This window comes from Bos javanicus, chromosome 1, assembly GCF_032452875.1.
Source record: "Bos javanicus breed banteng chromosome 1, ARS-OSU_banteng_1.0, whole genome shotgun sequence".
Lineage (NCBI taxonomy): Eukaryota > Metazoa > Chordata > Mammalia > Artiodactyla > Bovidae > Bos > Bos javanicus.
This window is the reverse complement of record NC_083868.1, coordinates 110,616,829-110,643,106: the sequence shown is the minus strand read 5'-3', so window position 1 is coordinate 110,643,106 and position 26,278 is coordinate 110,616,829. Positions and strand designations below refer to the sequence as shown.

Here is a 26,278-nt window from a genome sequence, read left to right as displayed (position 1 = left end):
ATATTATGTAGATATTCAGAATCTTTGAGAACGTGGTTAGAAGATGGTTCGAAAACTGTGAAGCTAGAACTGCCAGAAACACAGCCTTAATCATGCCCCGCCAAAACCATCTGGAGAGGGTGCAGCTGCTATGTCCTCGAAACACTGGACACCCAACATGATCCCCTACCTCCTCTGGTCCTGAATACTGGTTGATCTTGGAATAAATTCTCTACTGCTTCTGCTACTTTGTGTTGGTTGCTCTCATTTCAGATCTTGGGAAAATATATTTTTAAATAGTCTGGAAAGCAAGGACGGTGTTTAGCTCCCTAGGTCTAGCATATTTGGAATAGGTTGTTATAGGAGTGTTTAGCAGCTGTAAAAATAACCATGTGTATTTTTAGAACAGAATAGAAAATCCAGAAGTAGAATCAATTTTAATATAAGTGTTATTAGCAAATGGGAAAAACAAAATTATGTAATAAGTGGGATAGGGATAACTGAAGCAAAATAACCCAAAGACACCAAAATAAACCTCAAATTAAATAGGAAAAAAATAACAGGAAAAACTAGCACCAAAAAAAGATATAGAACTTACCCTAATTATAGAGGATAAAGCAGCACTTTAGAAATTACAAAGAGTAAAATTGATAGGTTTTGCCTATAAAAATGTAGAATATCTGAATTAAAAAACCTGCCAAATAACATAAAAATAGATGGAAAAAAATTTATATCATATATGATATGCAAAGGGTTACTATCCAATCAATATAAATAATTTATTCAAGAATGTGAGAAGACTCCAAGCAGGCAACTGCTAAAAAACAGAAACAAAATTAGCACCAGAAATATGGTAAACAAGCAAGAAATATTTAATTACTACTGCTACTGCTAAGTCACTTCAGTCGTGTCCGACTCTGTGCGACCCCATAGACGGCAGCTCACCAGACTGCCCCGTCCCTGGGATTCTCCAGGCAAGAACACTGGAGTGGGTTGCCATTTCCTTCTCCAATGCATGAAAGTGAAAAGTGAAAGTGAAGTTGCTCAGTCGTGTCTGACTCTTAGCGACCCCATGGACTGCAGCCTACTAGGCTCCTCCGTCCATGGGATTTTCCAGGCAAGAGTACTGGAGTGGGGTGCCATTGCCTTCTCCATTTAATTACTAATAACAAAATTAAAAACATTCACCACTTCCTTTTATATTAATACAAAGACTTTAGTGGTAAAGCTTCTCCTTTTCTTTGGTGATAGAAAAATATTATATTTTTATAACCCAGAAAACATTATACAAAATGACAGGCTGGATAAATCACAAGCTGGAATCAAGATTTCATGGAAAAAAGCAATAACCTCAGATATGCAGATAATACCACTCTAATAGCAGAAAGTCAGATGGAACTAAAGAGCCTCTTGATGACGGTGAAAGCGGGCTTAAAACTCAACATTTAGAAAACTAAGATCATGGCATCTGGTCCCATCACTTCATGGCAAATAGGGAAAAAGTGGAAGCAGTAACAGATTATATTTTCTTGGGCTCCAAAATCACTGTGCATGGTGACTGCAGCCGTGAAATTAAAAAACACTTGCTCTTTGAAAGGAAAGCTATGACAAACCTAGCCAGTGTATTAAAAAGCAAAGACATCACTTTGCCGACAAAGGTCCTTATAGTCAAAGCTATGGTTTTTCCAGTAGTCATGTATGGATGTGAGAGCTGGACAATAAAAAAGCCTGAGTGCTAAAGAATCAATGCTTTTGAATTGTGTTGCTGGAGAAGACTCTTGAGAGTCCTTTGGACTGCAAGGAGATCAAAGCAGTCAATCCTGAAGGAAATAAACTCTGAATATTTACTGGAAGGTCTGCTGCTGAAGCTGAAGCTTCAATATTTTGGCCACCTGATGCGAAGAGCTGACTCGTTGGAAAAGACCCTGATGCTGGGAAAGAATGAAGACAAAAGGAGAAGAGGGTGGCAGAGGATGAGATGGTTAGATAGCATCACTAACTCAATAGACATGAATTTGAGCAAACTTCAGGAGATAGTGAAGAAAAGGAAAGCTTCTCATGCTGCAGTCCATGGAGTCGCAAAGAGTTGGATATGACTCAGTGACTGATCAACAAACCCATAAAGATGTTTGTGATCAAATAATCTCCTTCTTTGAATTTATGTCTAGGAAACTGCAGAAGTTTATTTACTTGCAAAGATCATATTTTTAATGGTGAGTGGCTAGGAATAATTTATCCCTAACTCTAATGAAATGGGTAATAAATTATCATATGCCATTACTTGGAACATTATTTAGACTTTTAAAATAACAATATGAACACTGGGCATCAGCATGGGAAATGCTGTAATTATAACATTACATACTAAAAAAAAATTAAAAAATTGTGTATACCTTAGAATTATGTCAAAATAGGTATGTTTATGAATAGAAACTAGAAGAGAACAATAAAGATGAGAATAAATTTTAATGTGATGGAAATATGGGTGATTTTTCCCTTATTTAATTTTTTCTGATTATAAAGAATAAACTTTCTTAACAAAAAGAAGAAAAGTCTACAAATATTTTAAGACTCAGCTCACATTCCACCTCCTACAATTTAAAAAAAACAAAACAAACTCACCAAAATAATTCAGTGCTGGTTAGACATAGTTGTTATATTCATTAACTCCTCACTTTCATTAAATGAAGTCCGTATACAAATCAAAGGTGCAGCTGATCTGTTCAGTTCTTCATGTAGAAGTTGTGTAGTTATAGATGTAATACAGGTTCGTCTGAAGGACAGTGTAATTGCAGAGCAAAATAGCACAAAATTTCAAGACTAAATTAGGTTTCTGCTGCTCATATAGAATAGATTCACTCCATGGGTAACAGCATTCAGACTGTGTTAAGAAAGAAAGAAACCGTCTTAAAAGGCTATCTGTTACCACTCTCTTGGTTGAAACCATTGGAAATCAATACGTCATAGTGGACAGGATCATTAATGCTTTTCTTTTTTTTTAATTTTATTTTATTTTTAAACTTTACATAATTGTATTAGTTTTGCCAAATATCAAAATGAATCCACCACAGGTATACATGTGTTCCCCATCCTGAACCCTCCTCCCTCCCCATAGCATCCCTCTGGGTCGTCCCAGTGCACTAATGCTTTTCTTAACTCAAGATGACAAGTACCGCTTCCTATGAACCTACCCATGAAGGGAATTAGGTTTGTTGTTGTTGTTTTGCTTTGGGATTTTTTTTTTTAACCCCACAACAATCTTATTTCCATATCAAGTTCTCCATTGAAATTGTTAGAACATTTGGAATGTTTTTTAATGTCCCTCTTACTTTATCCGCAAGTACCCTTGGGGGACCTTTGTTGGCAAAGTAATGTCTCTGCTTTTCAATATGCTGTCTAGGTTAGGAAAGCTATAGAACTGCAAGTGCAGGAAAGACAGCAAAATTTCCATCTCAGGTCTTGGCAGTATTGTATTCCCATACTTGGTACACTTTTTTTCTTCCATCTAGGGTCCATGGGGGAATTTTACAGGTGTTCCCATTTCCAGTGGTCCAAGACAGCCCCTCTGCTACCCTCTTCTCAGTACCTGTTTTCTATTTGCTATAATCTGCTTTTGTCTGTGCTCACTATCCATTGACCTATATGCCAGGCTCTTACCGCAACTCATCTTTTTCCATCAATTGGTGCTGGGCTGACCATATCCTGGGAATAACTTCATTTTTTCAGTAACTATTTATTTGGCATTAACCACATACCAGCCAACTGGCCTCATCTTCACTTTGACTTCTGGTGTGCAGATGCTCTCCACCTCTTTACAGGTCTTCATGGGATGTCTGATTCCTAGCCCCACACTGGTTATATGTGCCAGCACTCTTAATTTTAGCCATTCTTAACAGCCTTTTTTTGTCTTTATATTAAGAACATGCTATAAATTTCTCTAGCTCCAATTTTGTAGCCAAATTACTTTTACTTTCTCTACTATTTTACATTTACTTTCATAATTTTCATAAACTTCAACAATCTTACTTCTTAGTCTGCTTTCTTTTAAATACATGCCTAATTTTTCAATTACTAATGAATTAATGTGCTTAAGATTTTCCAATATCTCAATACTCATCATTGATAGCTTTTCCAGCTTATTAATATCTTTTCAGAAATCATGTCGATTATTTGAGAAGAGGAAAAACCATGCATCATAGTCAATATCTTCTCCCCAGACGAATCACTGGATTAGCATAATGAACATGGCATTTTACAGTTTGGGCAGATGAAAATAAGGGCAGACTGATACTGTTCATCTCTTGACTCTCCCTGCGTCTTGTTTTAAAGAAGCATAATTATTTGCTCAAAGAATACAATAAGAAGTATTTAAATACATTTTTTTGATATGAGCTTTGTAAATGACTTTTTATAATTAGTAATCTTAAATCCAGTTTTTAAGTATTTGCATTGTTTATATTCCTTCTTACAAGTCCTTTTCCTGGCTTCTCCACAGTTGCAGAACCAGCTTTTAAGTGAGTGATAAGCATCACAGTAAGGCTTCCTTTCTAGTACTAGTTAAACTTCTCCCCTTCTGTTTTCTAGCCTAATTTATCTGCCCTACCTTCTGTCCCCCGTTTTTTCCATCAGAGCATTCAAAGGTTTTACTATTAATTTCCCCTGTATCTTGCAATCTCTAATTTCGTATCACTTGCACTTTTATACTGTGGCTTCTTATTTATGCTTTTAGTTGTTCCTAAATCTCTCTTAGCTTCTCTCTCTTAATAAGTGAATTAGCATGTTATACTTTTAACTAGCATGAATTTTTTATATTCTGAATTTTTAAAACCTGTGCTGTATACTGTGTCATTACTCTGTGTACTTATAAATAGAATTTAAAAGTTCTAATGTTTCATATAAATATTTTTATTTTTACACTGATACTTTTTCTTTTAAATCACCATTGAACAATTTCAACTTTAATTCAAGTATATAGTCTTTATGATCTTTACTTTTCTACATAAAAATTTTTCTTTGTTTGGCCCACATTTTCCCTTTGTCTTTTGAAACATAAATGCTTGAAAATGTAAGTTCATACGATAATTCTAGTCCATATATTTGATAGTGGTGTAAGAGTAAATCATAGGCACTAATTAGCAGCTTAATCTTAATGCCAAACTTTCATCTTTTTCATAGGAAAGCTTATAATATGAAATTTTAGAAGCTAAATTCTCAGTTCCCTTTTAAAGATTTATTTACATACTTTTGTAATTTTATGTTTAGCTCACACTAATATAGCTTCCAAATGCATAATTTATCTCAATTGATAATACTCCTGTTAGAGGTCATTGTGACCCACAAACCCATCCATTTAAATGATTTTCCTTCCACCTAGTAGAATAGTGTCCTTTACTTTTGTCAGCAGTCACAAATATTAGAAGACAGAATTAAGATAAATCACTTTAGCATTAATGTTCTTCCTAAAATTTATTTGACCAACTTTAAAATTTATTCCTAGTGAAAACACTTTTGGGTATTCTCTCAGGAAACTTTTTGATGTAATAAATAATACATAAATATTTTACTTAAATTGTTTTGCACATATGTTTTAACATCCTAGTTGAACTTTTAAAGAATAGCCTTATTGAGAAATATCTTAAATATAATAAAATGTATGCATTTTAAGTGTACAAATTCAGTGGTTTTTAGGATATTTACAGAATTTATGACCATCACCATGATCTAATTTTAAAACATTTCTATAACCAAAAGAAACCTCCTGGTCATTTATTTCCCTTGCCCTCCTGCCCCTCCCCCACAAGTCATTCATTTGCTTTCTTTCTGTATAGATTTCCCTATTCTAGACATTTCATATAAATAGAATCATATAACATGATCATTTAACGTGATCTTTGTTGTCTGGCTTATTTGACTTAGCATAATGTTTTTGAGTTTCATGCATGTTGTGTACTGTATAAGTACTACATTCCTTAATTAGTAGCTCCTGTGTTAAATTGGAAAAAAAAAAAAAGAGTGACGTGGTTCAGTTTTAAAAAAGTACTGATTCAGGAGTCAAACACTTCTGCTTTCTGGCAAGTTTATGCCTTTTACAGGACTTCTGAATAAGTTATCAATTTATTTGACTCAGTTACTTCATCTATAAAATGGGAATATGATCAATTCAGTTCAGTCGCTCAGTCGTGTCCAACTCTTTGCAGCACACCAGGCTTCTCTGTCCATCACCAACTCCTGGAGCTTGCCCAAACTCATGTTCATCAAGTCTGTGATGCCATCCAACCATCTTGTCCTCTGTCATCCCCTTTTCCTCCTGCCTTCAATCTTTCCCAGCATCAGTGGTCTTTTCTAATGAGTTGGCTCTTTGCAACAGGTGGCCAAAGTATTGGAGCTTCAGCTTCAGCATCAGTCCTTCCACTGACTATTCAGGATTGATTCCCTTTAGGATGGACTGGTTGGATCTCCTTGCAGTCCAAGGGACTCTCAAGAGTCTTCTCCAGCACCACAGTCCAAAAGCATCAATTCTTTGGCACTCAGCTTTCTTTATGGTCCAACTCTCACATCCATACGTGACTACTGGATAAACCATAGCTTTGACTATATGGACCTTTGTCAGCAAAGTAGTGTCTCTGCTTTTTAATATAGTGTCTGGGTTTGGCTCAGCTGGTAAAGAGTCCACCTGAAATGCGGGTGACCTGGGTTCAATCCCTGGGTTGGGAAAATTCCCTGGAAAAGGGAAGGGCTACCCACTCCAGTATTCTGGACTGAAGAATTCCATGGACTGTGTAGTCCATGGGATCGCAGAGTCGGACACAACTGAGAGACTTCAGTTTCTCTTTCACTAGGTTTGTCATAGCTTTTCTTCCAAGGAGCAAGCGTCTTTTAATTTCATGGCTTCAGTCACCATCTGCAGTGATTTTGGAGCCCAGAAAATAAAGTCTCTCACTGTTTCCATTGTTTCCTTATCTATTTGCCATGAAGAGATGGAACTGGATGCCATGATATTAGTTTTTTGAATGTTGCGTTTTAAACCAGCTTTTTCACTCTCCTCTTTCACTTTCATCAGAGGCTCTTTAGTTCCTCTTCACTTTCCTGCCATGGTGGGGGTGTCATCTGCATGTTTGAGGTTATTGATACGTCTCCCGGTAATCTTGATTACAGCTTGTAGCTTTCCTTAACTACCGTGTAGTGTTCAGAGTCAACAAGAAAAAATGTAGGAACACAAAAGAACTGCACAAACAGAGAATATTAAACCACCATTTAAAGTGGTTTTTCCTGCTGTGAGAGCAAACCAAATGGTTATATTTAGGATAAAAGTATTAGAATTTCCTTAAATACTCCTTTAATAACCAATGAAAACTATGAATTTTAATTTACTCAAAAATCTGCCTCCACTAATTTATTTTCAGTCAACAATGGCTAGTTGTAACAGCAGTTTGTCTGCTCGTAGAACACATTGCTGAAGAAGGGAGTGTCTGTGATTAATTCAGGAGTCATCTCATGCATGGCAGATGGAAGACTCTCTGAACAGAGTTCCACTGTGACCTTACCTGCAAGGCATGATTTTCAAAGGGAGTCCACTGTAGTGAATTGACCAGCCCTATGATTGCTTTTGAAGCCTTGAACTCCAGAAGGAATAACATAACCTTGTCTTCCAAAACAGGAGAAGTGCTGATTTTACAAACAGAAAACTAGGGAGGTTTAAAGTAATGGAGGTTTAAAGTAATCCTTAGTTTTGCTAAATCCAACAGCTGTTTTTTCTTTAATGGAAAAAAATTTTTTTTGTTTCAAAACAGATTTTCTCAAAAAGATGGAAGTAGGAGTAGAGGTAGGGAAGGAGGTAACACTTTAAATTCTTTTTTTTTTTTTAATTCTTTTCCATTTTGGCTTATCATAGGATATTCCAACAGATCTTAAAAGAGGCTAACTTGACATTGGGATACTGTTTGGGATGCTTCTATACCCAAAAGCAGGGATTTCACACACCCACACCCCCACCCCCACAAAAAAATACATGGATAACCTACAGACTCTAGACAAGTTGCAAACCAGATGATATCAACTAGAACCCAGAGAGTTCTTACATAAAAACAGATCACAATTGGAATATGGAGACTAATAAAAGGGCCTATTGTAGAAGCCACTTCATCTTTGATCACTGGAGTCTTAGAAGAAGTCTTTGTTTCCTTTGTCGTCTGCTCCTGACTTTGAGCTTTCCTATAAATATTATTTCTATTTTACATATTTTCTTCATTTTACAAATGTTCAAATCTTAGAATTTTCTTCACTTCTCTTAGGCATCCACTCCTTAGGATGGTTATCTCTTCTCTGAGATTCCTTTCTCACCTTTGGGATAGCTGTTATTCTGGTTCACTCTCTAGTCATGTTTCACCTGTGCCAAGGCAACCTTCTTCCTCTCCCTCCTTCCCCTCCAGTGTGATTTTTCTCTTTTAAGACTAGATCTTAGCCTTGCCACTTTCTCTGACTTTTCTTTGACTGCACTATCGCCCTCAGGTCCTTGGGTTAAATTTAGACATCTTTTTTTTTTTTTAAATCCTGTGGACTCTGCACTTTGCTTTAATTCCTAAGTCTGCCTCTCTCGGAATAATTAGCACCATTCATTCTTTTTTCATTATTGAAATATAATTGATGTATATAACATTGTGTTAGTTTCAGGTGTATGAAATAATGACTTGACAATTGCATACATTATGAAATGATCACCACACTGTCTAGGAACCATCTGTCCCCATGTAAAGTTAATACAATATTTTGTACCATCTTCCTTATGATGTATATTATAGCCCATGACTTATTTATTATATAGCTGGAGATCTGTACCTCTTAATCCACTTCACCTATTTTCCTCTGGCAACCACCCATTTATTGTCTATGAATCTATTTTCATTTTATTTTTAACATTCTGCATGTCTGTGAAATCATGTGTATTTGTCTTTGTCTCATTTATTTTACTTAGCATGTTTGGTCCAGTTGTGTCTGACTCTTTGCGATCCCATGGACTGTAGCCTGCCAGGATCCTCTGTCCATGGAATTCTCCATGCAAGAATCCTGGAGTGGGTTGCCATTCCCTTCTCCAGGGGATCTTCCTGACCCAGGGATTGAACTGGGGTCTCCTGCATTGCAGGCAGATTCTTTACCATCTGAGCCACCAGGGAAGCCCCCCTAAAACCATCTTTGTTGTTGCAGATGGCAAAATTTCATATTTTTATGACTGAGGAATGTATATATGTGTGTGTATGTATATTTATATACCATACCTTTTTTATCCATTTATCTGTTGATTTAATGTGGTGTAGAATATTGATTGATTTGCAGATATTGAACCATCCTTGTACCTCTGGAATAAATCTGAATTGATTATAATGTATTATCCTCTTAATATATTGTTGAATTTGGTTTGCTATATTTGTTGAGGATTTTTTTCTATGTTTATCTGTAATATTGGCCTTAATTTTCATCTTTTTTATTTTTATTTTATTGTATTGATGGTGTCTTTCTCTGGTTTTGGTATCAGGGTGATGCTGAGCTCCTAGAAAGAGTTTTGAAGCATTTCTTCTGTAATTTTTGGCATCATTTGAGAAGGATAGGTGTTATCTTTTTTTTTTTTTCTAATGGTGTGTACAATTTGCCTGTGAAGTCATCAAGTCCTGGAATTTTGTTTACTGGCAGTATTTTTAATCACTCATTCAGTTTGATTACTGGTAATCAGTCTGTTCATATTTTCTGTTTCTTCCTGATTCAGTCTTGGGACATTGTATGTTTCTAGGAACTTACTTATTTCTTCTCCATTGTCCATTTTATTGGTATGTAGTTGTTTGTAGTAATCCCTTATGATACTTTGTATATTTTTGTGGTGTCAGTTGTAACTTTCATTTCTGATTTCACTTTTTTGGGCCCTCTCTCTTTTCTCTAATGAATCTGGCTTATCAATTTTGTTTATCTTTTCAAAGAACCAGCTTTCTGTTTCATTGATCTTTTTGTTTTCTGATTTATATTTCTCCTATATCTCTCTGATTGTTATTATTTTTTTCCTTCTGGTAACTTTGGTTTTTGTATTTTCTTCTTTTTCTAGTTCTTTTAGGTGTAAGGTTAGTTTATTCATTTAAAATTTTTTTTTGTTTCCTGAGGTAGGCTTGTGCTACTATGAACTTCCTTCTTAGAATTGCTTTGCTGCATCCTATAGACATTTCTATTTTTACTTGTTCCCAGGTATTTTTTGTCTGATTTCTTTGGTAATCCATTGATTGTTTAGTACCGTATTATTTAGCTTTCACATGTTCTGTGTTTTTGCAGTGTTTTTTTTCCTTATATTTGATTTCTAGTCTCATGATGTTGTGGTCAAAAAAAGATGCTTGATGTGATTTCAATTTTCTTAAATGTGTTGAGACTTTTTGTGTGGCCTAGCATATGATCTGATCTGGAGAACATTTCATGTCCACTTGAATTTGTATTCTGTGGCCAAGCGTGTGATCTGATCTGGAGAACATTTCATTACACTTAAATTTGTATTCTGTTGATTTCAAATGAAATATCTCTATATCCATCAATTCATTTAGTTTAATATGCTGTTAAAGCCAGCGTTTTCTTATTTATTTTTCTGTGTGGATGATCTATCCATTGTGTAAGTGGGGGTTTTAAGTTACTTACTATCATTGTACTACTGTCTGTTTCTCCTTTTATGTCTACTAATATTGGCTTTATATATTTAGGTGCTCCTGTACTGTATGTGCACAAACATATACACATACATATATAAACATATATATGTATATTTTAATGAGTATTTCAAGTTAATTATCTCTTAAGTTCAGTTCAGTTCATTCAGTCGCTCAGTCATGTCTGACTCTTTGTGACCCCATGGAGTGCAGCACTCCAGGCTTCCCTGTCCATCACCAATTCCCAGAGCTTACTCAAACTCATGTCCATTGAGTTGGTGGTGCCATCCAACCATCTCATCCTCTGTCATCCCCTTTTTCTACTGACTTCAATCTTTCCCAGCATCAGGGTCTTTTCAAATGAGTCAGCTCTTCACATCAGGTGGCCAAAGTATTGAAGTTTTACCTTCAGCATCAGTCCTTCCAATGAATATTCAGGACTGATTTCCTTTATGATGGACTGGTTGGATCTCCTAGCTGTCCAAGGGACTCTCAAAGTCTTCTCCAACATCATAGTTCAAAAGCATCAATTCTTTGGCACTCAGCTTTCTTTATAGTCCAACACTCACATGCATACATGACTACTGGAAAAACCATAGCTTTGACTAGATGGACCTTTGTTGACTAAGTAATGTCCCTGCTTTTTAATATGCTGTCTAGATTGGTCGTAACTTTTCTTCCAAGGAGTAAGCATCTTTTAATTTCATGGCTGCAGTCACCATATGCAGTGATTTTGGAGCCCCTAAAAATAAAGTCTCTCATTGTTTCCACTGTTTCCCTATCTATTTGCCATGTAGTGATGGGGCCATATACCATGATCTTAGTTTTCTGAATGTCGAGTTTTAAGCCAGCTTTTTCACTCTCCTGTTTCACTCTTATCAAGAGGCTCTCTAGTTCTTCTTTGTTTTCTGCCATAAGTATGGTGTCATCTGCATGTCTGAGGTTATTGATATTTCTCCCGGCAATCTTGATTCCAGCTTATGCTTCATCCAGCCCAGCATTTTGCATGATGTACTCTGCATCTAAGTTAAATAAACAGGGTGACAATATACAGCCTTGATGTACTCCTTTCCCTATTTGGAACCAGTCTGTTGTTCCATGTCCAGTTCTATTGCTTCTTGACCTACATACAGACTTCTCAGGAGGCAAGTCAGGTGGTTTGGTATTCCCATCTCTTTAAGAACTGTCCACAGTTTGTTGTGATCCACCCAGTCAAAGGCTTTGGCATAGTCAATAAAGCAGAAATAGATGTTTTTCTGGAACTCTCTTTTTTGATGATCCACAGATGTTGGCAATTTGATCTCTTGTTCCTCTGCCTTTTCTAAATCCATCTTGAACATCTGGAAGTTCATTGTTCATGCACTGTTGAAGCCTGGCTTGGAGAATTTGGAGCATTGCTTTGCCAGCTTGTGGCGACAGAATGATCTCTGTTCTTTTCCAAGGCAAGCCATTCGTTATCACAGTAATCCAAGTTTATGCCCTGACCAGTAATGCTGAAGAAGGTGAAGTTGAATGGTTCTATGAAGACCTACAAGACCTTCTAGAACTAACACCCAAAAAAGATGTCCTGTTCATTACAGGGGACTGGAATGCAAAAGTAGAAGTTCAAGAAATACTTGTTACTCCGGGTTTTGCCAAGGCAATTTTGGCCTTGGTGTACAGAATGAAGTAGGGTGAAGGCTAATAGAGTTTTGCCAAGAGAACGCATTGGTCATAGCAAACACCCACTTCCAACAACACAAGAGAAAACTCTACACTTGGACATCAACAGAGGGGCAATACCAAAATCAGATTGATTATATTCTTTGCAGCCAAAAATGGAGAAATTCTATACAGTCAGCAAAAACAAGACCGGGAGCTGACTGTGGCTCAGATCATGAACTCCTTATTGCCAAATTCAGACTTAAATTGAAGAAAGTAGGGAAAACCACTAGACCATTCAGGTATGACTTGAATCAAATCCCTTATGATTATACAGTGGAAGTGACTAATAGATACAAGGGATTAGATCTGATAAACAGAGTGCCTGAAGAACTATGGGCAGAGGTTCATGACATCATACAGGAGACAGTGATCAAGACCATCCCCAAGAAAAGGAAATGCAAAAAGGCTAAATGGTTGTCTGAGGAGGCCTTACAAATAGCTGTGAAAAGAACAGAAATGAAAGGCAAAGGAGAAAAGGAAAGATACACTCATTTGAATGCAGAATTCCAAAGGATAGCAAGAAGAGATAAGAAAGCCTTCCTCAGTGATCAGTGCAAAGAAATAGAGGAAAACAACAGAATGGGAAAGACTAGAGATCTCTTCAAGAAAATAAGAGATACCAAGGGAACATTTCATGCAAAGACGGGCTCGATAAAGGACAGAAATGGTATGGACCTAACAGAAGCAGAAGATATTAAGAAGAGGTGGCAAGAATACACAGAAGAACTGTACAAAAAAGATCTTCATGACCCAGATAATCACAATGGTGTGATCACTCACCTACAGCCAGGCATCCTGGAATGCAAAGTCAAGTGGGCCTTAGGAAGCATTACTATGAACAAAACTAGTGGAGGTGATGGATTTCCGGTTGAGCTATTTCAAGTCATAAAAGATGATGCTGTCAAAGTGTTGCACTCAATATGCCAGCAAATTTGAAAAACTCAGCAGTGGCCACAGGCCTGGACAAGGGCAGTTTTCATTCTAATCCCAAAGAAAGGCAATGCCAAAGAATGCTCAAACTACTGCACAGTTGCACTCATCTCTTAAGTTCAGATGCATTCTAATAAGTGTACATTTTCACCCCCCTACCATGTTTAATGCTTCTGATGTTGAATTTTTACATCTTTTGGATATGTGTATCCTTAATTATTTTTATTGTGGATATAGATGATTTTGCTACTTTTTTCTTTTAATCTGTTAGTTTTATAAATGTTGGACCTATTGCCTTTATTATATGCTTGCCTTTACCAATGAGATTTTAAAATTTCTTTTACAATTTTATTATTTCTAGTTGCAGTCTTTTATTTTCCATCAGAAAAGTCCCTTTACTATTTCTTGAAGAGCTGGTTTAGTTCTGCTGAGCCCATTCAGCTTTTGCTTATCTGTAAAATTATATCACCTTTAAATCAGAATTATACCCTTGTTGGGTAAAGTATTATTTCTGAGTTTTTTTTTTCTTTCAGCAATTTGAATATATTATACCACTCCTTTCTGGCCTACTTTATGCTAAAAAGTTAGCTGATGGTCTTATGGGGGCATTCCCTTGTATGTAACTAGTAGTTTTTCTCCTGCTGCTTTTAATGTCTTTCTTTATCTTTAATTTTTGCCATCTTAATTATAATGTGCTTTGGTATGGACTTTTTTGGGTTGATCTTATTTGGCCTTCTCTTTACTTCCTGGATCTAGATGTCTTTTTCATTTCCCAGGTTATGAAAAATTCTAGCTATTATTTCTTCAAATAATTTTCTGCCCCCTTTTCTCTCTCTCTTCTCCTTTTGGGATCCCTATAATGCAAACGTTCATATACTTGCTATTGTCACAGAGGTCTCTTAAACTACCCTCATTAAAACAGATAGATTTTTGTTTTGGTTTCTGTTTAGCTTGGATGATATCTATTTCTTTGACTTTCAGATTAATAACCTGTTCCTCTGTATCATCTAATATGTTGTTGCTTACATCTAATATATTTTTGTCAGTTATATTATTCTTTGGCTCTGTTTGGGTCTTCTTTTATATTTTCTAACTCTTTGGTAAACTTGTCTCATGTTCATCCATCCTTCTCCCAAGTTCCTTAAGCATCTGTAATTGTTTCCTTGAACTGTTAGTGGGTAGATTTCTTATCTCCATTTTGTTTAGTTCTTTTTCCTCAGTTTTTTTCTTGTTCCTCTGTTTGGAGAATATTCCCCTGTCTCCTAATTTGACTTAATTCTCTATGTTTTTTTTATGTATTAGGTAGGCTGATTATATCTTCTGATCTAGGAGAAGTGGCCTTATGTAGAAGATGTCCTATGGGGCCCAACAAGCACACTCTCCTCTGATCATGAAAGCTATACTCTATATGGATATTCTTATGTAGACTGTGTGGGCCTTCTGTTGTGGCAGTGCTGACTACTGTGGGTGTGCTGGTAGTTGGGGCTGGCAACTGGCACTGTGGTAGACAGGACTGGGTCCCAGGGCAGCTGACTGCCAGGCATGAGGAGCCCATGACACCAGGGCTGGTGTCAGTTTGCTGATATGTAGTTTAGCCCCTAGAAGTAACAGTCTAGAGGGAGGACTCCAAAATGGTACTTGCCAGTGTCCTTCTGGTAGAATAAACTCCCCAAAATGACTGCTTCTGATGTCTCTCTCTCCATGGGAAGCCCCATTTGCCTCCTGTATCTCCAGGAGGCTCTTTAAGATAAGCAAATAGGTCTGACACAGGCTCCTTTCAAACTCCTGGCTCTATACTGGGACTTATGGCATGTGTGATTTTGTATGCCCCATTTAAGAGAGGAGTCTCAGTTTCCTACAGCCATCCAGCATTTTCATGTGCAAGCCCCACCAGCCTCCATTGTCAGATGTTCTGGGGACTCATCTTCTTGGTATAGCACTCCCAGGCTGGGGAGCCTGATTTGGGTCTTAGACCTCTTGTTCCTTGGGGGAAAATTCTGCAATTGTTTTTATCCCCTCATTTATGGATCACCTACCTGAAGGTGTGGGTCTTGACTATTTTGTGTCTCTGCCCCTCCTATTTGTGTTATAATAGTTCCCTTATGTCTTTAATTGTGGAAAATCTTGTGTTAGTCTTCAGGTCATTTTTATAGATAGTTTCTCTGCAAACAGTGGTAATCTTGATGTGCCCATGGATAGGAGGTGAGCTCAGGGTCCAACTTTACTATCTTAGCCACTCCTTACCCCCATTATTCTTTCTTCTTACTTGTGGCATAAGGTGATGCAATCCTCTTTCCTCTCCCCCCTAACCTAAGTAATCTTCTGCCCATCCAGTCACCAATCATCTATTAATTTGGTCATTCAGCATTATTAAATAGCACCTGTGTCATTAAGTCTAGGCTTGATTAGGAACAGATCTTCTGTGTTATACATGGCTTCTATGCTAAGCATGATGCATTTTCAAGGAAGCTCCATCTGAGTAGTGAGAGGAGGGAACTAGCCTCCGCCCTGTCCCTAATACCCACATGGACATACTCATGGCAACACTTACAGCAGTCACTCTTTCACACATAGTACTCTTTTACCCAGGTACACAGCATACCTGCTGCTCATAGACATTTACAAATCATCCACATTATGGGCCAGTAGCATGAGTATTACTGACACTATCTGAGTGAAAAATAAATGATCCACCCCCCTTCCCCAACCGATATTCAATGTCTCATGTCTTATGAGCATCTCTTTCCTACTAACTAAGCATTAACTACATGTCAAACACAGTGAAGCCACTGTGTACCCTCTTATTATCATTTTCCTGGGTTAAGCAGTTTTTTATTATCTCCAGTGTACAAATGAGATTACTAGGGTATAAAGGAGCTAAGTCATTCACCCAAAGCAACACAGCCACTAATCAGCAGAATTGGAACTCAAGTCCAGAACTATGCTGCCAAAATTTGGGCTCTTAACCTTTGAATCGGAGAAGGCAATGGCACCGCACTCCAGTACTCTTGCCTGGAGAGTCCCAGGGATGGGGGAGCCTGGTAGGCTGCAGTTCATGGGGTCGCTAAGAGTCGGACATGACTGAGCGACTTCACTTTCACTTTTCACTTTCATGCATTGGAGAAGGAAATGGCAACCCACTCCAGTGTTCTTGCCTGGAGAATCCCAGGGATGGGGGAGCCTGGTGGGCTGCCGTCTCTGGGGTCACACAGAGTTGGACACGACTGAAGCAACTTAGCAGCAGCAGCAGCAGCAGCAACCTTTGAATTCCACCACACATTGTTATCATTAATTTATACTTCAGAGAAAGCTGCTTTATCAGGCTACTTCCAGTACTCTTAGTAAAAACAAGTTTCTGTAAGGGGAAGGCAGAAGAGGTTCCAAGAATAGTAGACACCTGGTGGTGGAGTACACAAATGATCAGTAGGTTATGAAATAGGCTATACGATGGGTATAGGTATTATTATATGATTCAGTGCTATGCTACTTTAATACGATTCTTTTATTCTCTTTTACCAAAATAATCCATATTTACTATTGATCAGGAAATTCCAATATTTGCATAGTATCATAAGCATTCCAATATATGTCCTCCTAGATTTTATGTTTTAAATGTATAAGTTTTTATGAGTGGAATAATAGAGATTTATAATCTTCAATTGCTCTCAATTTCTTCTATTATGAAATCTTTCCATGTCAAAAATATCCTGATATGGGATGAATCATAATTTTTAATCATATCTTGTTTTTGTACAGTTGTTTCACTTTTTTCTGTTAAAATGATATTGTGATAAATAACACCATACCTAAGTCTTTTCACATGTATGTTAGTGTTGCCTTCCCTTGCTTCATTCTTAAAATTATAAAATGTTTTGGTTTTGTGCTTTTTACCTTTAAGCTCCATAATTGTGGGATAGAATTTTTAAATGCAATTAGTACCAATTAGTTTTGTAGCATGAAAGACTCTTTTGAAGAAATTCTTGCCCTGTGCCTATTTTACTGCCATCCCAGCACAAGAAAAAATGGCGCAGCAAAGAGAATCAGTACCCTGTGAGCCTGAAGATGTGTTCCATCTCCTTCCCAGTTTGCATAGAATCTGCTGCACACAGGAATCTCTCCAAGCATTCTGACTAGAAAACACACCAGTTGATGAAAGAAAGTTGATGTTTATATAATTATGTGACTTTATTTGAAAATTTCTTAAATATTTTTAGATTTAAACTTCTCTAGATTCCATTTACTTTATTAATAATCCTGTCTTCTTCTTTTTTATCCTGTAAATGTTTTCAGCTAATATTCTGTTCAGTATAGGTCCCTATCCTTCTGCTTGCTTCACACTAGTCTATCCATATCTATTACTAATATATTTGTCTTGAAAAATCTCATTATTTCATATACAAAATAATATATAAATACCTATATAAAATGTATAATACATAAAATAATGAGATATAATTTTGTGAATTTATTTATACAAATTTATCAGAAAACATAATAGTGTTCTGTTGTATTCAGAAGTTCCTAAATCATGAGGATTGCCAGTTGATAAAGAGTGGCTAAATGATTTAACCAGGGTAAAAAATAGAATTTAAGGCTCCTTCCATGATTTGTTATTTTATAAGCCCCTACCAATGACAGTTACCTTTATATTTGACTAGTCTTCAGAATAAAAATACAGTGGAGGTTTATAAGCACTTTTTTGCATTCTGAAGCAAATTCTTGATTCTTAGTATTAGACTAAAATTATTTCCAAATTTTAAATATTTGATTAACTCCCAAGCTTGATTTCATCTACTCTCTCTTCCCCACACACACCCAGATAAATAGTTTTCTGATTTTAATATAACTACTTCTGGACCAAATTATAACTTTTTAGCTGAAAAGCCACACCTGTTCTATCATCTGATTTATAAAAATCTCCAAATGTTATTTCAGTCCCTTCTGGTATTATGCAGAAAATGTTAATGTACTTCAAGTATACTGTTTCAAAATAGATGTGAATCAAACCTCTGAAATACAGCCTCTAAAATGAACTTTCCAAGTGGCTGTATTCACCATCTGAGCTTTATAAAATATTTGCTTAAATTAAAAGATGTTAATGTGCAATTGATATAGTTGAATACTCATTAAAGAACTTTCTTTTATTATTGGTATACATTCTTACATCTGTAAAGGTTTTCTCTGTTAATGCTCATTAAAAAAATTAAGTGAAATACTACTTTTGTGAAGCTCTGTGCTCAAATTGTGGTACAATAATATATATATATGACATCTAAATGCAGCATACTGATTGTATTCATTCACATGTTACATCTGATCAGAAATCCCACAATTTCAGCCACATAATTAACTGAAAATCTAACTCAATAAAGTCATTTAAAATGGTAGGAAAATAAAACAGGTTGAAGTTTAAAGGAGTTACTGATTTGTCATTTAAAACATAATTTATCATTCTTGAAGGAAAATGAGGCATTTGATTATGATTTCTCTAAGGACAAGGAAATATATCTTATTGATAGGTAGTCAATAAGAGTCTATTGAAATAAAATAACATATTTATAAGAAAGTTACACTTTAATGCCAAGATATATATAGGTATTACCAATGAAAACTGCACAACTCTTTCAGTTCCATCCACTTTAATCTTTGATACATAATTTTAAAGGCTTATTTGCTGGAATTCTTATTTCTAGTATCTCCAAAATTGCATTCTTTGAACAGTAATTTTTTGAGCACCTCCTTTGTTTCAGACACTATGAGTATAAAAGATAAGGTTCCTGCGCTCATGGAACTTACATTCTAGTTAGTTTACATTGGGAAGATTAAATGAGGTTCTTATCTGGAGAATCCCAGGGACAGGGGAGCCTGGTGGGCTGCCATCTATGGGGTCGCACAGAGTTGGACACGACTGAAGCGACTTAGCAGCAGCAACGCACTTAGAATGTACTCTTGCTTGGAAAATCCCATGGACAGAGGAGCCTGGTAAGCTGCAGTCCATGGGGTCGCTAAGAGTCGGACACGACTGAGCAGCTTCACTTTCACTTTTCAGTTTCATGCATTGGAGAAGGAAATGGCAACCCACTCCAGTGTTCTTGCCTGGAGAATCGCAGGGACAGAGGAACCTGGTGGGCTGCCGTCTATGGGGTCGCACAGTCGGAGACGACTGAAGCAACTTAGTAGCAATACACTTAGAATGTAGTGTCTGGCACATGGATTCATCTTGTTTGGGTTCTCTGTGCTCTTTGTGCTTGGATATCTATTTCCTTCTTCAGGTTAGAGAAGTTTTCAACTGTAATTTTGTTAAATACATTGTCCCCCTTTCTCTCTCTCTTCTCCTTCTGTGACCCCCTATAATGCAAATGTTAGTACACTTGATATTGTCCAAGGTCTCTTAAACTATTCTCATTTTTTAAAATGTGTTTTTCTTTCTGCTGTTCTGAATGGGTGATTTCCACTGTTCTATCTTTCAGACTGCTTATGCAGTCTATATCCCATAATTTTGCTGTTATTTCCTTCTAGTATATTTTTCATTTTAGTTATTATATTCTTCAGCTCTGACAGGTTGTCAGTTTTCTAGTTCTTTGTTGAAGTTCTCATCATATTTGTCTATTTTTTTTCTGAAGTTCAGTTAGCATTTGTATTACTAGTGCTTTGAACCTTTATCAGGTAATTATCTGTTTTATTACGGTTTTTGAGGGGTCTTTATCTTGTTCTTTCATTTGAAGGATATTCCTCTCTCTTCTCGTTCTGTTTAAATTTCTCTGTTTTCCTTTATGAAATTAGGTGAACCACTTACCTATCCTGATCTTGAAAGCATATTGTCATGTGCAAGTGTCCCTATGCAGTTTGCATGTGCCCAGTGGCTTTGCTAGGAGGGCCAGGTCTGAAATGAGCACAGACCAGATCTTGCCCCAAGGTGTATTGGCAGCTTCCACCATGGTGGAAGGTCATGCTGGATTTGGAGGGGATAGGACTGGAACCAGGTGTGAGCCAGGGCTCTTCCTAGGCCCCATGGAAGTCAGCATCCTATGGGGGCAGGGCCAGGGCCTAATGGACTAGAGCACAAGCCCCAAGGGTATTCAGCTTCTCCCTCCTGGGATGGCAGTCTCCAATTTAGTTGGGGGCATGGCTGAGGGATTCAGCCTGCACTTCTGAGCTGGTTCAACCTTTCCCCTAGTATGCACACCTTGGTTAGAGGCTTGGTTGGGCATAGCAGGGTCAAGTCACACTACTGAACTAGTCCTACTCCTTCCCAAGTGTGTGTTCTCAAGGGCATGCTGTGATTGTAGTTGCCATTGTGGAACTGGTTCTGCTCCTGCTTGAGTGTCAGGGTCCTTGTGCTCTGCCATCTTGTTCCCACCTCCAGTAAGAAGCTTTTGTTGCAGGATTATTTGTTGTGACATACTGGGCTTCCCTTGTGGCTCAGCTGGTAAAGAGTCCGCCTGCACTGTGGGAGACCTGGGTTCGATCCCTGGGTTGGGAAGATCCCTTGGGGAAGGGAAAGGCTACCCACTCCAGGATTCTGGCCCAGAGAATTCCACAGTCCATGGGGTCGCAGAGAGTCAGACATGACTGCGCAACTTTCACTACTGGGCAAGCAACTTAGATTTCATCACTATTGGACTAGATCAGTAAAATTTGGTACATGCACACAATTAAATATTATATATCAGTCAAAAAGGAAAATAAATTTTATCTGTGTATAGCTACCTGGATAGGTCTCAAAACATAGAAAAACCAATAAGAATTAAGATGAAATTTATAGCCTTACATCATTAGTATAGTTTTTTAAAACACCTGCAAAAAGTACTATTTTCACATGTTAAGTACAGATTAGAAGGCAAACATTAAATTCATAAGTGTGGGTACCCTCTAATTAAATGCAAATAAATGTCCCAATATCTTAAAACAAAACCAAAATAAGAAAATCTTTTCTTGTTACCATATCCCCTTCAACTGCAATTCAATTTCTCTCCTCCCTATTCACCAAACCAGTGAACCAAACCTTGCTATTCACAAAACCGGTTGCTTTTGGTTTCAACCTCATCCTACACCCCCACCAAGTTCTAGCCATCTTGTGTTCTTTTGTACCTTGGACACACAGAACTGAGTTGATTAGACTTCTTAGTACAGAACATGCTATCCTTGACCTGTACAAGCAAGACCCCTCCCTAAACAATAAATCTATAGAATATGTCAAACACCAAAAAATACAGTGAATAATACAACAAATGTGAATACAGGTGAATTCATCACCTGTATTTTACAAGTTTTAACACTTTGTCATAGTTAACTCTGTAGATTATTTTTTAAGTATATAGTTAAAACCTTCATATTTACCCTTCCCTGTACAAAGATAACCGCTGATGACACCAGGTCCAACTATAGGAACAAGGTTCACAGGTTAAGAAGTGATGAGATTCAGAGCAGAAGTAGGGGGCAAGGGGTGGCCTTACTACCACTCCCCATGATGATAACCAGTAGTTATGTAGTGCCCACTATGTGTCTGGCACTCATCTCCTCTTTACCTATATGAAGTGTCATAATTCCCAGAACAATCATATGCTGTAATAACCATTTTATAGATCAGGAAACTAAAATACCCGAAGTCGCTTAGTTTACAAGGAGCAGAGCCAGGATTTGAAGTTAGGCAGGTGGCTTTAGCATTCATGCACTCCACCTCTCTGTTATCCTGTCTTAGGAATGTGTTCAAAGAGTGGTGAGTTTTTGTATTTCCTTTTCTTCAATTGTCTCTACCATTTAAACAAACAAACTATATACATATATATATATATAGCTTTCACATTTTCATTAAAAAAAAAATTCTCCTAGATCTGGATCTCTGGGTGCCAGCTCTCCTGGCTGTTTGTTCTTCTGTTCTGTTGCTTGAACCTGGAATCATTTTCCTTCATATTGTACTTTCAATCAGATTTTAAATTCCTTTGGTGTGCATTCTCTTTATCCAGAAAGTTTTAAGCTTGAAATATCTCTCTACTATAAAGGTTTTGTTTATTGTTTTCTCAAACATTATGCTTACTTAATATACTCTCCAAATGACTATAAAGTTTTATATCCTGCTATAAAATAGCTAACTATGGATACGTTTTATATCTGTAGATTCTAGAAACCTTTTGGAATAATAGGATTCTCTTAAATGACTAATTACCCGAGGTCTGATGCCTGTGTAATGCTATCTAGCAAGCAGCTGTCTTCGTATGAAGAGAGGCTAAGAGCTCCTTTTTGTCTTGTTCATTTGAAATCATTTGGTTTTTATTTAATATTTGCAAAGAATGCAGTTACCTTATAGTAGAATTTGCTGTTGTAAATTTTGGATTGTTTCCATGGGTTCTGCCTTACATCTGCATGGTGTTTAAAGCCAATGCTTCCTTTCTTTTTGTAGGCATTCAGGGCCTTTTGCCTCATAATCCAACGACATGCTGAATGACCGAAAATTGAAGTTGAGTTTATTTGACTATAGAGAAGGACTACACAGAACAATATGCCTATTTAAGAACTCCTTATCTCAAGGACTGAAGGAGCTGTCTTATGCAGGTGGCTCTCTGCTGCTAAGACTAACTGTGTGCCTTTATTTATTAAGGACAGGAACTGGGCACTCTGCTTCCAGAAACAAAAAGACCCCACTGATCTATCAAAACCAACAATAAACCAGTTGGATGCATACACCTCATTCAGAACAGTAAAGATATGTTCTTTATATTTTTAAAATAATTCTTATTATTTGTTTATTATAGAAAATTTAACCAAGTTCTTTAAAAAGCTATGAAAATATATTAGCCAACTCCTAAGTATATACTGGTGGGCTGCTTACATTATAGATTATTCATAACGAATCTTTTTTTCTTGATTCTATGTGGTATCTTCTCTCCTTAAGTAAAATGGTTTATTCGTTGACATTACTTATATTTCTACCTGACAGCCTCTAGTGGTTTCTGTGTTTTAAAGTAATAAAACATTTATTTACTTTCTCTGTTTTTTACTCAGAGGTGCTGTAAATACCTAGTGAATAATCTGAAGGAACTGGCTTCCCTGCTCATTGGGTACTGTGATTTAAAGACTGAGATAATCTATGTTTATCTTGAAACAGGGAGAAAGGGAGATTTAGGTGGGTATGTAGAGAAAAGACTATTGGAAAGCATAATAGCTTTTCCTTTCTTGATTTGAGTCATGATTGTGTCACTTATTTTCCTTTAAATCTATTAAGTTCTAGAACTTTGATGCAGAAGTATATCTAAATGTGATCCTAAGAAGAATCTTAAATGCTATAAAAATGGGTTTTGAATTAGCTATCATTTTTACTGTCTGCTAAATTATCTACCAATTATCAAGTAATTGAAAATTAACTGCATAAAATTCATATATCAGGTACCAATTCCTTGGATTTATTTTTAAGATAAGTTCTTCCTCTTAACAATAGCTGCATTTAGAAGCAATAATATAGAATTTATCATGTGGGCTCAGATCCATGCTTCATCTCATTTAGGATTATATCCTGACAAAAGCATCAAGGGACGTTTAATGGACTTCCCTGGTGTCTCAGATGGTAAAGAATTTGCCTGCAATGCAGGAGACCTACGTTTGGTCCTTGGGTCAGGAAGATCTCCTGGAGAAGGGAATGGCAACCCACTACAGTATTCTTGCCTGGAGAATTCCATGGACAGAGGAGCCTGGCAAGCTATAGTCCATGGGGTCACGAAGAGTTAGACACATCAGTACTGTAGGCAGTCACAATGATACTGTATTTGTCTTAATGACTTTCATCAATTATATTAACTTTTAAACTTTCAAAAATTAAAATCCATATCACCTCTTGGAATTGGACATTACACTAATTTAGTACCTATTTTATGTATTAATAAATAATATTTTTCATTTACCTTAAAGATTCTAGGATATGCTAAACAAATATATGGCCATACTGACCACATTTTCATGGACAAATGTCATATCACCTTGAAGCTTATATTTTTGACGGTCCATGTAGGAGAGAAAGATCAAGACTTTGGGATGAAGCCAACCTCAGTTGAATCACAGGATCACTTCTAAATAGCTCTGTGACTTTTTATAAGTTAGTTAATTACTCTGATTCTTAGAACTTTCTGGTAAAAATAAAATGTATATCTGTTTTTCATGATATTCGTGACTATGAATTAAATGATGTAGGAGAGAGCATCCTGCACAGCACCTGGAACAGTATATCGTCAACAAATGTCAGCTTCCCTCCCTATTCTTCAGAGGATGGGCAGAAATGTTTTAGCTGTGCCTGTGTGACTAGAACCTTCTGTAAGCCCACATGTTTTTAATAATAAAGTAACACATTATGCATATTCTTTAGAGATTGCCTTGTTTCAAAAGATTATACTCAAAACTAAACTATGTGTATGTTATTTTATCTTTTCTCTCATATAATGATATCACTTGGTAAGTGGAAAAGATATACCACACAAATACTATCTATCAATTCCATGTTGAATTATTTATTTAAATAAGGAGCTGTACTCAAATAGATCCCCTTACCCAAGTTTAAAATCCTGTCAGTTTGACTGCTGGCTAAAACATTTACTCACTGTAAGATACTAAGCAAGATAATCAGAGATCTCATTTTTTCATTATCTGAAAAATGGGGCTATTTGCATTTATGTGGCAGTTTGAGGGATAATATTAATATATGTGAACATGCTGGACAAACATAAAAATTTATACCAATACGTAGTGAATTCTAATTAAAACATTTGTTTAGAGTGAATTTATTTTCTGATTTAAGGAACTGGCTTATCTTCATAAAACAAAGTTAAGAAGGCAGATTAAAGATACATATAGAAATGTTATATATTTGTATAGATGCATAAGCTAGATTCAAGATAGGCAGGAGAAACATCAACAACCTCAACATCAACAACCTCAGATATGTGGATGATACCACTCTAATGGGAAACCGAAGAGGAACTAAAGAGCCTTTTGATGAGGGTGAAGGAGGAGAGTGAAAGAGCCAGCTTAAAACTAAATATTAAAGCAACTAAGATCGTGGTATCTGGTCCCATTACTTCACGGCAAGGATAAGGGAAAGAGAGGAAGTAGTGACAAATTTCTTCTTGGGCTCTAAAATCAGTGCGGATAGTGACTGCAGCCATAAAATCAGGCAGGAAAGCAATGACAAACCTAGACAGTGTGCTGAAAAGCAGAGACATTACCCTGCTGACAAAGGTCTGTATAGTCAAGGTTATAGTCTTCCCAGTGGTCACATATGGATGTGAGTGCTGAACTGTAAAAAAGGCAGAGTGCCAAAGAATTGATGCCTTTGAACTGGAGAAGACTCCTGAGAGTCCCTTGGACAGCAAGGAGGTCAAACCAGTCAATCTGAAGGGAAAAAAAACCCTGAATACTCATGGATTAATGCTGAAGCTGAAGCTCCAGTATTTTGGTCACCTGATACGAACAGCTGATTCACTGGAAAAGTCCCTGATGCTGGGAAAGACTGAAAGCAGAAGGAAAAGAGGGTGTCAGAAGATAAGATGGCTGGATGGCATCACCGATGCAATGGACATGAACTTGGGTAAACTTCGGAAGATGGTGAAGGACAGGGAGGTCTGGTGTGCTGCAGTTCATGGGGTCTCAAAGAGTTGGACGTGACGGGGTGACTGAACAACAACATGGGTGTATAAAGATTTTAAAGTTTACTATTAAAATACGTGATTAAAACACCTGAGTAGGTGTAACAGAAATTTTATAAATTCCAGTGTTTTAAATTATTTTCTTCATAGAAATCATTTAGTCCACCCATGTAAATTGTTTTCCACCTCATATCCAAAAAGAATACCAAGAGCTGTTATTGAGTGTAGGGTTCAGGCCTTAGTCCACACACACAGGCTATTGGTGGGACTCAGATCATTCAAGCCCTATGTTCTTTCTGCTCTAGTTTCAGTTCTGTATCCACACATGTAAGATGTGGCTACCTGAATAATCTTCCTCAAACATTA

General features: G+C 36.8%; 1 protein-coding gene across 3 annotated transcripts in view; it reads left to right on the top strand.

Moving 5' to 3' along the window:
• Nucleotides 1–26,278, top strand: part of LEKR1 (leucine, glutamate and lysine rich 1) — a 214,911-nt gene that overhangs the window by 90,785 nt on the left and 97,848 nt on the right. The gene's annotated exons all lie outside the window — the stretch shown is intronic.